Source organism: Chinchilla lanigera, unplaced genomic scaffold, assembly GCF_000276665.1.
Source record: "Chinchilla lanigera isolate Chin_1 unplaced genomic scaffold, ChiLan1.0 scaffold00003, whole genome shotgun sequence".
NCBI lineage: Eukaryota > Metazoa > Chordata > Mammalia > Rodentia > Chinchillidae > Chinchilla > Chinchilla lanigera.
Genome location: NW_004955404.1, coordinates 13,363,233 through 13,378,350, shown reverse-complemented (window position 1 = coordinate 13,378,350; position 15,118 = coordinate 13,363,233). Strand labels below are relative to the sequence as shown.

The window sequence follows — 15,118 nt, the reverse complement described above, 5'->3', positions numbered from 1 at the left end:
AACATTCAATAACTTGCCCACAATCCTTATTGCTACAAGGGGCATGGCTGGGATTAACTCCAGAGGTATGGATAGAGAACTACAGTACCTACTACTGCATAATACTAAGACAGGCTATACACCTTACCTAGAGGGACAGTATCTTGTTGCCACATTTTGCCAACCTGCACTTCTTGGCTAATTCTAAATCAAGATTTCCAGCCTCACCTTTCCCTCAACTCTTCTTTCTAACTACTCATGTGTACCCCTGGTCATCTTGTCACCAGCTCATTCACCCTCTTCCACTGGTCTTCTGAATTATGTTCTCAAAAATATGAGCACACACAGCTTTACCTCTCCCTCCTGCCTACACACACACACACACACACACACACACACACACACACACACACACACACTTGGAGTCTGGTCATGAAGATAACAAACTCTCTGAAGATTTTAAGATAATGTCAGTGCTCACCATAGTGTTTGGCATAAAATTAAAGCTCAATTAAAATGCATCATAAATTTGCATATGATGGAAAGACATTGTGTAGATGTTGAATGAACAACTTATAATTTGGTCTCCGATCCCACTGACCTTGAGGTTCTTAAACTGTTTCTTTCTGATTCTTCTTCCCAGTCTGCAGCTGGCCACCATTTTGCTCATCTTTCGAGACCTTTGTCTCCATTTTGCCACTTCCCTTTTCTGAGTTTAGCCTCTCTCACATCTTTTTTTCTTTTTGAGCTACTAAGAAAAAACAGACAATTCTCAATATTTAATTATAGAATAACTTTGCTCCTTTAGTCTCTATCTTTCCATTACAGATTACCCCAGGAGCCTCACCTGCTAGCACCAAAAGGCCCATTACCATGCTTTTCTAAGGAAAAATAAATCATTACTTAAAGTCTGTACAATCCATAATCCAAGAACAGAAGGAGCCATTAAAATGACAATTCTTTCATGGCTTTATACAAACTAGAACAAAATTCTCAGAATAATTATATAAACATTTCTCCCAACAATTTGATTACTGAAAATTGTTTAAGAAAAAAATGTTGGCAGTGATTTTTTTCCTTGGGGTATATTGTGCTAAGATTGACAATCCATTTATTGTTTTTCAGACGCACTTAGAATAATGCTTTTCTGTGTGATTTCTTTACCAAATGGATATACAGCTAAGGTCATTCATTTAACTTTACTTTCAATTCCAAGTAATTACCTTTAATTTATTTAAATATTGTTTAAATCAACCATGCACATGCTTCCTAAGTAAAATCTGCAATGTGAGGTGCATTCGCGGCAGTCTTGCTGGAGGTATCCTCTCTCTCCTCTTGTTCCACTCGAATCAGTCTGGCCCTGGCATTGACAGCGCTCCTTTCACAGTGCAGGTCCTGCTATCCCAGCCCGCTTCTTCCCTAAATGCATTGGGCCACTGCTCCAAACACTCCAGCATGGTCCCCTGAGCTCTCTGTGAGAGGGTCTTCATCTGCCTCCCAGCCCATTCCCCACCCCTCCTCTGGATTCGCCCACTAAAACTGAGCTCATTGGAACCTAGAAAGTGCCGATCTCAGCAGCACCCTGGAATCTTGCCCACCTCCTTCCCTTTGTCAGAAAAACCCTCATGGCCCACATTCTGTCCAGGAATCTGTCTCTAAGATCAGCCCATGGGCTGTGGTCAGCTGCACCCCTCCAGTAAGGACCCCTTTGGGTAAGAGTCCTCCTTCATGTACCCATTGCACTACACATACATGGTGTCCAACGTACTGCTTCCTTAGTGCCTGCCAACATGCTTGCCTCTTCCTCTGCTAGCAGAGGGTCTGTCTGATGGTTCACTGTTTTATCCCCAGTCCAAATTCCTGACTCTGGTGCCTCTATCTGCCCTTACGGTTTCTTTGTGACTAGCCAAGTGCTTTCATGACATCTACACACTACACAGTCATACCAGGCAGCCGTAACCTGACACAAAATATTTTCCCATTGAATACATGTCAAACTAAATTAATCTCTGATTTTGACATTAACATTTCAATACCTTTGTTGCTGATCTTCTTTTCCTTTTAAACTTTGTTTTAGCATGTTAGAGCATTCTTTTAAAATGAATTTCTCTGAAGATGTTTGCACTACTATTTGCCAAGTGAAAATATTGAAGTTTGTGATACAACCTTATTTCAGAAGATCCACTTCTTCTCGCCCAGGTGCCCATCTGAGCCACCAAAAATGATGCGTGATTTTCGCTGGGAATTTGACTCCTTCAGTTCTTGGCACTGTGAAGGACTGCGTGGCAGGGAGACGATGCATAAAGATGAGGTGGCAGGGAGACGGCACCTTTATGGCTCCTTCTGCAGACCCAGGTCCTTGCTCTTCATCTTTTCCAGGGCTTGAGAGAATTTAGAAAGCATCTGCTCACAAGCAGCGCTGGGTGGTTTGAGCCCCGTTGTCTTTCCGTTCAAGCACAGCCAGTGGCTGATCTGCCAAGTAGGGCTCAGAACCTACCCCGTCCCAGTGCCCAGGCTGCACCTCGAGGGGGGAGGGAACCCTTTCCACCTGCACGCAACCCTCACAATAACCCAAGAAATAATTCACTGGTGTCTCAAGCCTTCTTTCTTCCACACTCTGCAAAGAGTCATCAAACTACCACCTTTGTCACAGTTAAAGTTTTTCAAAATAGCAGTATCTGCGTCTTGAGTGTTTCCTCCCACAGCACACAGGAAAGCAGTCCTGCACAAGGACAACGAGGCGGAGGGGTGCCCCCACGGGCCCATCTACAGGGAGGCAGTTCAGCAACAGCCCGGCCAGGCCCTCCTAAGACACGCTTTGGGTGTGGAACGATTGTACAGAGGAAGTATTTTTAGAACGAGGTGGTTCTTTTTCTTTTCCTGCTTAAAGAACAGGAAGAAATAATTTAAGTGTTCCAGGAAGAAAATCTAGACATAAATCTGTCTCCTTTTCAAGCATTCTTTCCGAGGCTCTATGTACTGCTTTCTGAAATATTTATATGAGCAAACACCTTGACTTATCATAAAGAAAGACTAGGATAACATAGCCAAACAAACACATCTCTAAAAGAAGATAAAACTCCCCATGGGTGGCGAGGTTGCCAACTGCCATTGACATCGAGGTCTGTTAATGGCAGTAAGTAAATATTAGTGAAAGCAGTTTTTTTTTTTTTTTTCTTTTTCTTTGACTTCAGGAACTGGGCAAATACATGATCGTGGAAATAATTCTCTAAAGGCAGATTTACAGGCTTGCATTGGGAAAAACTAAAAGTAACTCTTTCACGTGGTGCCCAAAGCAAAAACAGAGATCTGAGGCCCTCCAGGAAATTCACTTTTCTTTTCCTGCCTTTAGCAGCTTTATAACCTCACCTTCAACAGTGCTGGACGTGATTTACTGGACATGATTATTTCTGTTAGTATATATTTTTCTTTTTATGATTTTATATTTTATCTTTTTTATTTTTATTTTTTAAATGACAAATCATAATTATGTTTCTATTCATTTTCTCACTACAGTGTAAGGTCTGTGGGGAAAAAAACTTCCACCAGTCTAGAGGGCACCTGACACATCGCAGAAAAGCAACAAACGTTTCTCCAGTAAATACTTTTCAGAGCCTATTAACCATGAATAATAAGATATAAATTAATATAGAAAGAACATACTGGTCTCTTACTCTGTATTTGATACATTTGGAGGAGTTTACATGGATTCTTTCTTTGAGGCTCACAAAATTCTCCAAGATAGGTATGGTTATTATTACAATTTTATCAGAGAAGATGAAGGAAGAGAGAAATACAGGTATATCACAAGCATGGCTATGAGGGAGCCAAACCAGTGTGCAAACCCTGGCAATCAGATCCTGCCTCTGCTAAATCGCCGCTTGGTGCGGCTTTGGCAGTCAGAGATATAACCAGGAAAGGTAACCAGTCTGGAAAAAAAAAAAAAAGTGGGGAGTACATCTCAGAATACCCCAATTACTTACTTACTTACTTACTTACTTACTTATTTATTTGTACTGCGGATTGAATGCAGGGCCTTTGCACTGAGCTCCTTTTTGTAGTTTTGCTTTGTGACAGGGTCTCTCTAAATTGTGAAGTTGCTCAGGCTGGGCTCAACCTTGCAATCCTACCTCAGCGTTCCAGTGTGCTGGGATTACAGGTGTGGGTCATCATGCCCGGTTCTCATTATTCTTTCTTCATTGACTGATCATGTGAACACAGCTGGTCCTCACGGTGCATGCTTACAACATGCAAGTTCCAGTCATCATGGTTTAGTTACATAATGTCAGTTCCCTGATGACTTTGTCTTAATTCAAGTTTCCATGGTATAGCAAATGTGAAAAAGTTCATGAAGTACAAATTTTGTTGCGTGCCTTCATTCCATAAACCATCACCTAGATAGCAGATGTACTGCACACCATGATCAGTCACCAGCCTAATCATTTCCTTCACAGTGCCCTGCTGCCTGGCCCCTGTGCCTATGTGATTCAAGTCCCACACAGGCACTGAAGCTTGTCGTTGCATTGCCTTCTGTCTCCCAGTGATAAAGCCACGTGACATTTTACATAAAAAAGTAATCAAAGTGGGAACTGGTCAACCACATTGTTTAACAAAGAAATAAAAATGGAGAGCACTGGATACAAGTTTCCATCAGACACACATGGAAGTGCAGAAGTGATGTGAGTGGTGTTGTCGGGTGAAGATTCCAGGTCCAGCCAGAGCAGCTCAGAAGGTGAACTTTACCTACATAAATGAGGAAGTGGCTGTGAAGAAAAGGATGAGGAAGGGGACACTGCACATTCAAGAAATCCTCAGACACCCTGCACCATGTTGAAAGCACAAAGACTATAATGTGGAACATCAATTTAAGTGTAGAAAGGAGCGTGACATTGGACAAAAATGTTGCTTGTTCTGTGTCTTAAGTTTTGTGATAAGAAAGTAAGCACTGTCAATACTGTTCTCAATTTTTCTTTACAATGAAACAAAATAATTTTGTTCTCACTACTATTTCTAATATTTAAGTTAAATGCATAATAGTTTTACTATTTTCATCATTTCCATTTATATTTACAACTGACAGTAAGAGTATTTAATATTCTGACAAAAATTATAAAGGTTATCGAATAATCATACATTCTCCACCTGATGGTTAAAGCCACTTTGCAAGTTTCAGTTTACAGATGTGAGGACAACTCATATTCAAAAGAATTTTAAAAGCTAATACAGGAAGATGAATATGCTGTGATTATGAAACACAAATTTATGATTCAAAATGTGTCTGCTTTTTTACAGTGTTCACCAAAGGAAAGGTTTAAGGGTCATTAACTAGTCACAAGTCTCAGAAGCAGAGACCAAGACAGATAAGAAGGTGCAAGGAGAGAAGGATTGGATGTGGGAAATCCTGACCCTCAACTAAGTATTGATTAAGTAAAGCCTTAAGAATTCTTCCAATAGTTTTGCCTGATCTGTAAAATGGAGATGGTAATATTCACTTTGCCGGACAGTTGTATTTCTGAGAAAACATATACATATATGTGCCTATGTACATGACAAGTATTGTGCATACTACCTAGAGGATAGCAGAGACCCAACAAACTTTTGTTATATTTTATACCACTAGAATGAGGCCAGGGGACAATCAAAGCAGAACTTGTAAAAGTCAAAATCCAGTGGTGGTGATAGAGCCCTTTGCCCACCCAATAAAGGGTACAATGCTAGCATGTATTAAAGACTTAATGGACAAAAGGGACTTGGTGGATGTCAGTTCTTCTAAACGGGACCTGTTGATTATAATTAGTGTGGACTGCTTTATGCTGGACATCATGGTTCTGGGTAATTATCACATGAGCAATAGCTTAGTTTATCTCTTGGGAATCTTGGGTTTTCAAATAACAATTTTAGATATTCCAGAAAGAATTTTCAAACTCAACAGTTTCCTTTTACATCTAATTGTTTTCCTAATTCTACATTCATAGAAAACATACTTTAGCTTCTCTACTTTCCCTTTTGTTTGAGTACAGTACAAAGAGAATCAAATTTTAATAACTACTATTATTATGTGTTTACATATAATGAGGCTATTTCCATGTTCGCACAGATGGTGTGGAATAGCTAAACATTATTACAACCAGTTCTCGTAAATGTAGAGCTTCTCTACTAGTTTCTCTGATCTCTATCAACAAAATATTGGTATTTTGATATTCTTTTTTGTCATAAACTTTACGCTACTCTGGAAATTTGCTAGAATTGTAAATTGCTTACGTTTCTTTCAGAGGGAATTGGGAAGAAAATTTTTATCGTGAGAATGCTTCCTCTTAGAGCTGGAATAAGTAAATCTGGATAGATGAATCGTTAGCTGGAGTCTAGAAATAGAGTTGAATGAATGGCAAAGCATCATGGGAAGAATCTTGCTCTCTACTTGTCACTTCTGCTCAGGCCTTACCACCCATCCACACATTTTTGCTCTAATGACCTTGAGCTAACAGTCTGTTTTCCTGATGTACTGTGTTCTTAAAACAAGCCTCCAAGGGAAAGATGAGGCAGCCCAACTAATGTAAGACCAGAGAGGATGGAGAGTCTGTGTGAAGAGAGGTCAAAGAACTAAAAGAACAGATCCTGGTGCCTTGTGGGCCTACCTAAATCTTTTACTATGGTATAAGGAGAATATTCCTCTCTGCACCTGTGCTCCTCTGCCAATCATCTCTCATGGGCCGCAAGGACTCCAGGCACCAGCTACTGCTAAAGTTTGTCCTTATTCTGTCTTTATCTCCATGTGGCTGTATTTGCTAGATATATTTTATTCTCAATCTTGCCTCCTTTATTTCCCCAGAAAAACATTTTTTACCTTATTTAACTGCTATGGACTGAATGTTTGTGAACCCTTTATGTCCCCCCGTGTTGAAACCTAGCAGTCAGTCCATGTGGTGCTACTTGGAAGCAGGGCCTCTGGAAAGTGATTAGGTCATGAAAATGAAGCCCTCACCAATAGGGTTAGTGTCCTTATGAGAAGAGACAGGTGAAAGGTGATCTCTCTGGGCCATATGAAGATACATTGAAAGGGCAACCATCTGCAAACCAAGTGTCCTTCATGAGACAGAATCTTCTGTGCCTTAGTTTTGGGCTTGCCAGCCTAATGATTATTGTTTAAGCAACCCACTCTATGGCATTTTGTAATGTCAGTTTAAATTAAAAGACACTGACCTTCCCTTGTAGAATGAAGCATTTTCACTAGTTGTTCAAAAACCCATTAAATATATTTCAGTTTATAATGTAATATGGCAAAAAGAAATGCATTATTTTGTGGTTCGTATCAGAATTCCTATTAGGAAAAGACTTGTTTTTAATTAAGAAAATGCACTGAAAATCTGAAACTAACAGAAATTAAGGCCTCAGGGAGTGATGGATTAAGAACAACACGGAGACGTGTTAAAGAACTATGTCCTCTAAGATCAGTAAGGACCTTGGCAGAAGACATAAAAGATTGGTTGGAGGTGTGCTAAAGATATAGAGATCACAGTGGAAATCCCTAGAAGGTAGGAGTTTCCATTCTTAGCCAAGAGTTGTACAAAAAGAGAAATCTAACATTCTGTTCAGTCATCTCTCATGTGCGCATGAGATACAGTTCTAACATGTCCTTGCTCCAGCTGGTCTCTGATGAAAGTCTGCACCCCATGTTGGCATCACAGGAATGGAACCTTTGGGGTGTAAAGGGAAAAGTCTCATGCTTACTTGGGCACCAAGTAAGAAAAGGACAGAAGTGAAAAGAAGTACACAGTGGAGAAAACAATTCTGAGGAAACTGGGTCACCAGAGTTGATAAAGAAATGTATCGAAAGAAATAGAAAAGAAATACCATCTTCCTTCATCCCAGATCCCTGCACCTGCTCCTGCTGTGAATGATTTGCCAGTAATTTCCCCACCTATAAAATTAGAGGCTAACTCCACGGTCCCTTAGGGTCCTTCCACGTTAATATTCTATGAATCCAAGGTTTTCACTGAGCTGAGGGAAAATAATACAAGTTATGTCTTACTGTAGAAAAATATTTGATGAAGTGAATTAACTTGATTACTCACAAGAGATGACACCAATAATGACAGTCATTTAATACCTAGGTCAGAACAAAAAAGAAATAAATTAACAGAAGTATTCTCCTGGCACCAATCAATGGCTTGTTTGGATTCCTCTGACAGTTTTGTAGCATCTGTTCTGAAAATGATGATGTCTTGAGATTACTACTGAGAGTATACACAGTGTGTCGGACACTTATGTAATTGTTTAAAAAAAAAACCAGTTCCAGTATCTTTAGACCCAAACATACTGATTTAAACAAAGAATATTAACTTTCCACTCTCTCCAAGTCTGGCAATGTAAAGATAGTCAACACAGGCAGTAGGTAACAATCGAAAATAAGGGACTGGCCCATCTCATTGATTCAAATGCAACTGATTAATTGGGAGGAAGATGTTATTTCTGTTTATCTGCCAGAAGCAACTTCCAGAATGTGTTTAAGTGACTCAAGTCATGGAGCGCTATTTGTTGCAAGGACAGGAGTCAGTGGGCTGGCTAGATGCACCCATTTAAAGGAAGGTGGGCCATCTGATTCACAATAGGTAGAATGATGCAAGAGGAGACAAGACACAGTTGAAATTTCTAAATGTAGTAGACATTAATGTGATTAGGTCCATTTCCTATTAGTCGTATATTAACTGGGTATGTATAGAACCACTGGATTCTAACACAGGATTCTAACCTGGGTTCAAATCCTGGCTCCAACATTTCTTAAGTTGTGTGGTCTTAGTTACTGTTTGTGTCAGCTAATTTACATGTTATACACATATTTTATAACTTATATATATAACATGTATATATTACTCTTAGGGTTCTTGTGTGGATTACATGAATTAATACAGAGAGTTAAACTAAGGTATGCCTGGCATATAGAAAACACTCAAAAAATATTAGCTACTGGGGCTGGGAATTTAGCTCAGTGGCACAGCGCCTGCCTGGCAAGTGCAAGGTTGTGAGTTTGGTTCCCAGTACCAGGGGGGAAAAAATATATATATTAGCTACTGTTTGGGTTGGAAAACTTTTTTCACAAAGAAGGATTTAGAGAGAGTATAGAAATAAGCAAGTATTTTTTTCTCACTATATTGGAAGAAAAATAAGGTACTAGAGAAAATAAGATGTAATGGTAGGATAGATGTGGTACCTGGGGAAACAGAAGGGTCTGCACATTTATCACCTACTGCATCCTAGACACTGGGGAAGGCACATTACTTGGGGCAACTCAGACAAGTGCTCTGGCTCTCTGAGAGGTAAGTCCATCTTAGTGAAAGGGTTGAGGGTTCAGGAACGCTGTCACTCAGCTAATACCACACAGGTTGTAAATGGGTGAGACGTGATCAGATTCAGTCCTGTGAATCCAATCCTATAATATTTGCACTGCTGAGTACGTCTATTGCATGGCCACCACGGAGCTTAGGGCCACAAAGGCCAGCAGTCTGAAGAAGAAGTTTGTAAAATTTCCATACTTGGGACCAATTATACTCACAAATACTGAGGACATAAAAGAGCTTTGGTTATTGTGGATAAATCATATGGAGATTGAAATGGAAATTTTAAAAGTTTTACGTATTCATTTATTTTAAATGAACATTATAAGTGCATCACACATTAACAAAAATAATATATACTTATGGAAAATAATTACATTTACCAAAATAGAAAATATTAATGGGAAGAGTAACATAGTTTTACAGGTTTTGCGAATCTCTTCAATGTATGACAGCTTAGAAGACAAATGGTTCCAATTAAATCTGTTTGGGTATGTTGTTTTGGTTGAAATATATAAAGAACTGTCCATTTTCACAAAGGTATGTAGTTGAGAAGAGAGAAGTATTTTAGAATACTTTAAGGATAATTTTGGACATTATTCCTTGATACTATATTATAACTCAATGAATGATGGTTTCTTAAAGATGAATTCCAAAGCTGAATCTGGAACTGTATCAATAAATTTATTTATTTCACATTAAAACTTTTCATTTCTTTACATTATGCATTGGTCACTTGTAAATATTGTTTCACTAAATTATATGGTTTCCTAATTTTAACTTATTTCATTAGTTCAATACCAAAAAATAAGACTTATTGATAATATTACAGATTTCATTTAAAAATTAAGAATTAAATTGTTAAACTCATGGGGATAGATAAGAGTTCACAACATTCTACTTTTCACATGAAAACTTGAACTTTATCATTGAAAACAAGAATTGACCATTATGTTCCTTGAATTAACAAGAGGTGTGCTCTGATGATTTGCAGAAAATGTTTGTCAAATGCTGAAAGCTGTATAACCACAGTATGTCAGTCATTCTTTCCAGTGAAGGGAGTGTTTCAAAAAGAAAGCAGCTACATGAGCATACAACTCAGGCAACTGCCCAAGTATTTTCTATAAACAGATGTGGATTTCAGAATGAAGATGTGCTTTATGTACACGTCACATTTTTGTCCCGTAGAACATCAGACCCTAACTTTTTTGTCACTATGGACTAGTTTAGTAGAAGACAACTTTTCCACAGTTGGTGGGGAGGGACACAGAGAAAAGTGCTGAATAAAATAATGGGTGAGCAACTTGCAGACTAAAATAAATGTCAGATTCTGACTTCAAGCCTACCAGCAGATGTAACTGTGTGATTAAATTACATCAACTCACTATGATTAAAGTACATCACCCACCATAAAGCTCCCACCAGACACTGCTTAACTGCCACTTGCCACTAACTGGTAAGATTTTGATGAGTCTGTAAGCAACTGTTTATTACGGTATTATGGCTGCTGTGCAGTCAAATCTCTCTGTTAATGTCACTCTTATTTGCAGCTACTCTCCAGTGCTAGTATCATTGCCTCAGCTCCACTTCAGATCATTAGGCATTAGATGCTCATAAGAAGCATGAAACCTAGATCCCTCATATGTGCAGGTCTCAGCAGGCTTCCAGTCCCTATGAGAATCTAATGCAGCCACAGATCTGACAGGAAGTGGACCTAGGACAATAGTGTGAGGGATAAGCAATAAATACAGATGTAGCTTCATTTGCTAGCCCACCATTCGCCTCTTGCTGGGTTGTACATGGCCTAGGGTTTGAACGCCCCTTCCCAAGATCATTAAAAAGATGTATACATCACAGTCATAGAATTTTAATTAATAACAATAAATTTTACTGTTTCATTAGGAACATTCTTCAGTGAAACTGGAATTCTCCTTTTTCCCGCAAATAAGTAGAGACAGAACGTGATGATTCTTTGTACATTTTGTGGGCACTGTCTTGCTTTGTAGTGAGACACCAACAATTAGACGCACCGTTCATTTGCACCAGCAAGGCACGTAACAACCCATGAGGAGGGTAAGAAACATCTCAGTAGTGTTGTGAAAATAGTTTTGACATGTTAGGCCCCCTGACAGGATCTTGAGGACCTTCAGAGATCTAAAATCACACTTTGAGACCCAGTGTTTATCAGGAAGAAATAATTAAAATGTTTAGGGCTGATGCTCAGATAAGCTTGGTAAGCAAAAGCCCTGAATGCAAATAATATGATTAAACATAAAACCTATATATTTAGGTACTTAATTAACCTAAGAAGGGAGAATAATGAGCAAAGTAGGTGGAAATAAATGCAGCTGCACAGACCCCCAATCTCTGCTGGTTGGGGAGTGTCTTCAGGTTTAATAAAACTCACATAATTTTTAATTAAGATCTAGTAAAAATTTATTAAAAAAAAATGTGCCTTCAGGAAATGACCCAGCATGTCTGACATCAGTCTTATTAAAGGCTTTGAATTTCTTGGTGAGAATAAACTTTATATTATTATTTAGCATGAAGAAAGGTCTAGAAAAGTGAGAGAAGTGGAAATGTATAAGAGATAATAAAGGGAATGAAATGCTAAGTTAGTGATACCAGTGGATGAATTTTTCTTCTTTATATTGCTCTAAGCCATCCTTCCAGGTAATGAGAATCTACTATGAGAATCTTCTACTAATGAGAATCTTCTATCCCAAACTACGGCAATTTTTCTCTGAAACATTGTCATAGGCACAGGTCCCTTTAAGTTAATGATTCAAAGTATAGCTGTATGTTTTAAGATACACAAGCTGGAGAGTAATGTGCACAGAGAAGAGCCAACATCTACCCAGGGTTGCCTTTATATGGTACCAGGCAGGGACCCATATCAGCAGGCTTGAGGTACCTGAAAGACAGAAGTTTTCAAACTATCACATACACCTACACAGCAGTGAACACTAATGAACTGGAACAATAAACATGCTAACAAAGCATATTTATGAGTTTAGAGAAGCAGCTCAACCAATAATGAAAATTCTAGATCCTGAAGCAAATCATTTAATTCAAGTTCACTCTGTGACATGCTAAAATGTATGCATGATTTGGACTAAATACCTCTTCTCTGTTCCCACTTTAGTTCCACCTGTAAAATGGGATCATGATAAAATTTCTAATTCAAGGGGTTTTTATAAGGAATAAAGGAGTTAATATACATAAAGTGTTTACAACAAAGCACTACAAAGAGCCTGTTGTGGCAGTCACCATCGTCATACTCATTGCAATCACTATTATCACAGAGTTTAATGGGTCCTCTTCGCCAACTCTGATTTAAAATGTCTGTCTTCACTGTGTGCTTCAAGCCAAGCACACAGTAAGGAATTAAGCACATGAACTGGTTTTTGGAAGAAGGGATTTAATCATCCTGGTTTCCATAACTTACCATACCTCTAACACCCAAAAAATTTTATATGAGAGTCCACTGAGTCCAGTGGTGTGAAAACTATACCTTCTGCTGAAGCGACAGACTTATCCCAGACTCCAGTTTCATTTGTTCTGCTTCTATGATTCTATTCCCAAAGACAAAAGATACCAGCAATTTCCTTGTTGAATTTTCTGATCATCCTCTCTGTTACAATGCTTTTTCTCCTTTGCTTCATTTTTTATTCTTGTTTTTCCTTCAAATTTTCCACAAACTCCTTTTAACCAAATAAAAGATAATTTCCTATCTGCTCTTGACAATTTCTCTCTTGACTTTCATTCTTCCTGAAGGTTTAAAACTAATGACTGTGGTTTGGAATAAACAAAAAATTCCCTCAGCATCTCCTTCTGAGCCTCTATACTCTGCTCTATCCTTTTAGCAGGCAGGTGAAGCCTCGGGGTAGGTTATTTTTTTCTTTATGCATCAGTGCTTCTTGGCGTTAGCTTGTAGCTTACAGTGATTTTGGTCATATGGAGATATTTTTATACTTCAGCAAACACAGAGGGAATGTTGTTGGCAGAGAAAGCTGTAGCATGACCTAGCAATTCATTTTCATCACGAAGCAGGACCCCAAAGCTGGTATGCATTTATTTCATTCTGGAAAGAAAGACACATACAGACTCAAGGTAAATACCCCTACTGATTAACTCCTTACTTCAACGCAAATAAGAGCCAGAAATGATCACTTGAAGGATTAACTAGCCACATGGCCCTTACCATATCTCCCAACAAGCCCAGGGTACTATGGGATTCACGAAGGAGGATTTTGCTATTTGCCAAATGCAATCTCCATACAATACCCTTACCGTCTTTTCTGCTTCTGAGTCCCTTGGAATCTTTTCAAGAGGAAAAGGTTACTGTTATATGAAATCAAGAGACACTTTTGCATACATTGTCGATGCTGGATTACATATTGTTGTCTTATGTGTTTTATATGTTTTAGGCCTCTTAGTCTGGCTGTTAATTTGTATGTATGATAATTAACTTTGTAAGGACTTAGAAGATAAATAAATGAATCTGATGCGATGAAAAAGAAGGGTGGAGGTGAAGGGAGAGAAGAACTGAGACATATTATGTTTACATACCAGTTTCCTGTAACGAATGTAATCATTATGTACTGCAAATATGCACTAATAAAAATTATTTTTTTAAAAAAAGGAGAAAGTTAGAAAAATGGTGGTACTATTAAGAGTAATCTTTAATAGTCACTACATTACTTTTTATAAAAGACCTTTATGGTTAATTTTTTTAAAAAAAATCCTGATGTCTGCAGTCTGATCGAAAATGTAGAAATCGTTCCACATCGGTGAGCAAATACGTACATTTACTAAATTGACCAGTTTAATTCATGTTCCCACAGGAGATTCACATTTCATAGAAGGAGACTGTATAAATCACGCATCTTCTCGTGGCCTTTCCACACTATTTGGCTGTGACAGCGTTTCCAGCTTCCTTTCTTTCAGATGCAGATGGTTTTCTCTGAGGCATTTTTACTTCTCATAAGGTTTGGTATGCCCTCTAGTGGTTGCTTTGTTTCTGGCATTTGAGTCCAAGTGATGTACAATTAGGAAGCAAATTTTGCCTGAGGTGGGGAAGAGCGGTGGCTCTGGGCTCTCCTTGTGGCATTTGAAGTGATTTCTGGAGAGCCCTTAAGGGTGGAGCGGGCTCTAGGATGACTTCGCCCCATATTCCACCAAGAGAGGCTCAAAGGTCTGCTTTATTTTTCAAACTTCTGTCTTTGCGCTCTCCAGCACAGGGCTATTTTAAGTTCTACTCGTTTAGGCTACATTTTATAATTTATTACAAAAAGTGGTTATTTCCTTTTGAAAGTTAACAAGGAAGAACCTGTTTGGTCCCTAAATTCTGCCTCCTGGAGAAAAGGCCTGAAAATGAACTCTGAGAAATGGAAAATGGGTCCCATCAGTGAAAGAGGCCACAGGAAATCCCTGCGGCTTTGATGGGGCCATTCTTCCGGTCAAGGCCCACAAACTCCAGAGGAATTGGGTGATACTCATTTCCTAGGCTTCTGAGAAGGTGATCTGAAAACTCCTCCTGAGATGGAGCAGCCATGGCTACATGGTCAGAGGCAGATTTATTTGGCTAAAACTACCGGCCCCTCCTTGTGCCTTCTGCAAATTTTGATGCCTAGTAATTATGGGAAGCGACACTGACACTTGTTAATTAACCCCTCTGACACAAACAGAAGGTGTGCTTCCTCGAGAGGATGGGGTGGTGGGATGGAGAGATTGCATGGGTCTGCTCTGCCTCCTGTTCTCAGCAACCCTCCGAACAGTGAAATGGAAGAGGGATTGAAGGGAGG

At 39.0% G+C, this 15,118-nt stretch overlaps 1 long non-coding RNA gene across 1 annotated transcript; it reads left to right on the top strand.

Annotated features, from left to right (window-relative positions):
• Positions 1-18: 18 nt before the first annotated feature.
• Positions 19-5,414, top strand: LOC102021832. Its single transcript, XR_259308.1, has 3 exons — positions 19-65; positions 2,179-2,334; positions 5,272-5,414. It is a non-coding gene; the product is annotated as an uncharacterized LOC102021832 (long non-coding RNA).
• Positions 5,415-15,118: the final 9,704 nt, after the last annotated feature.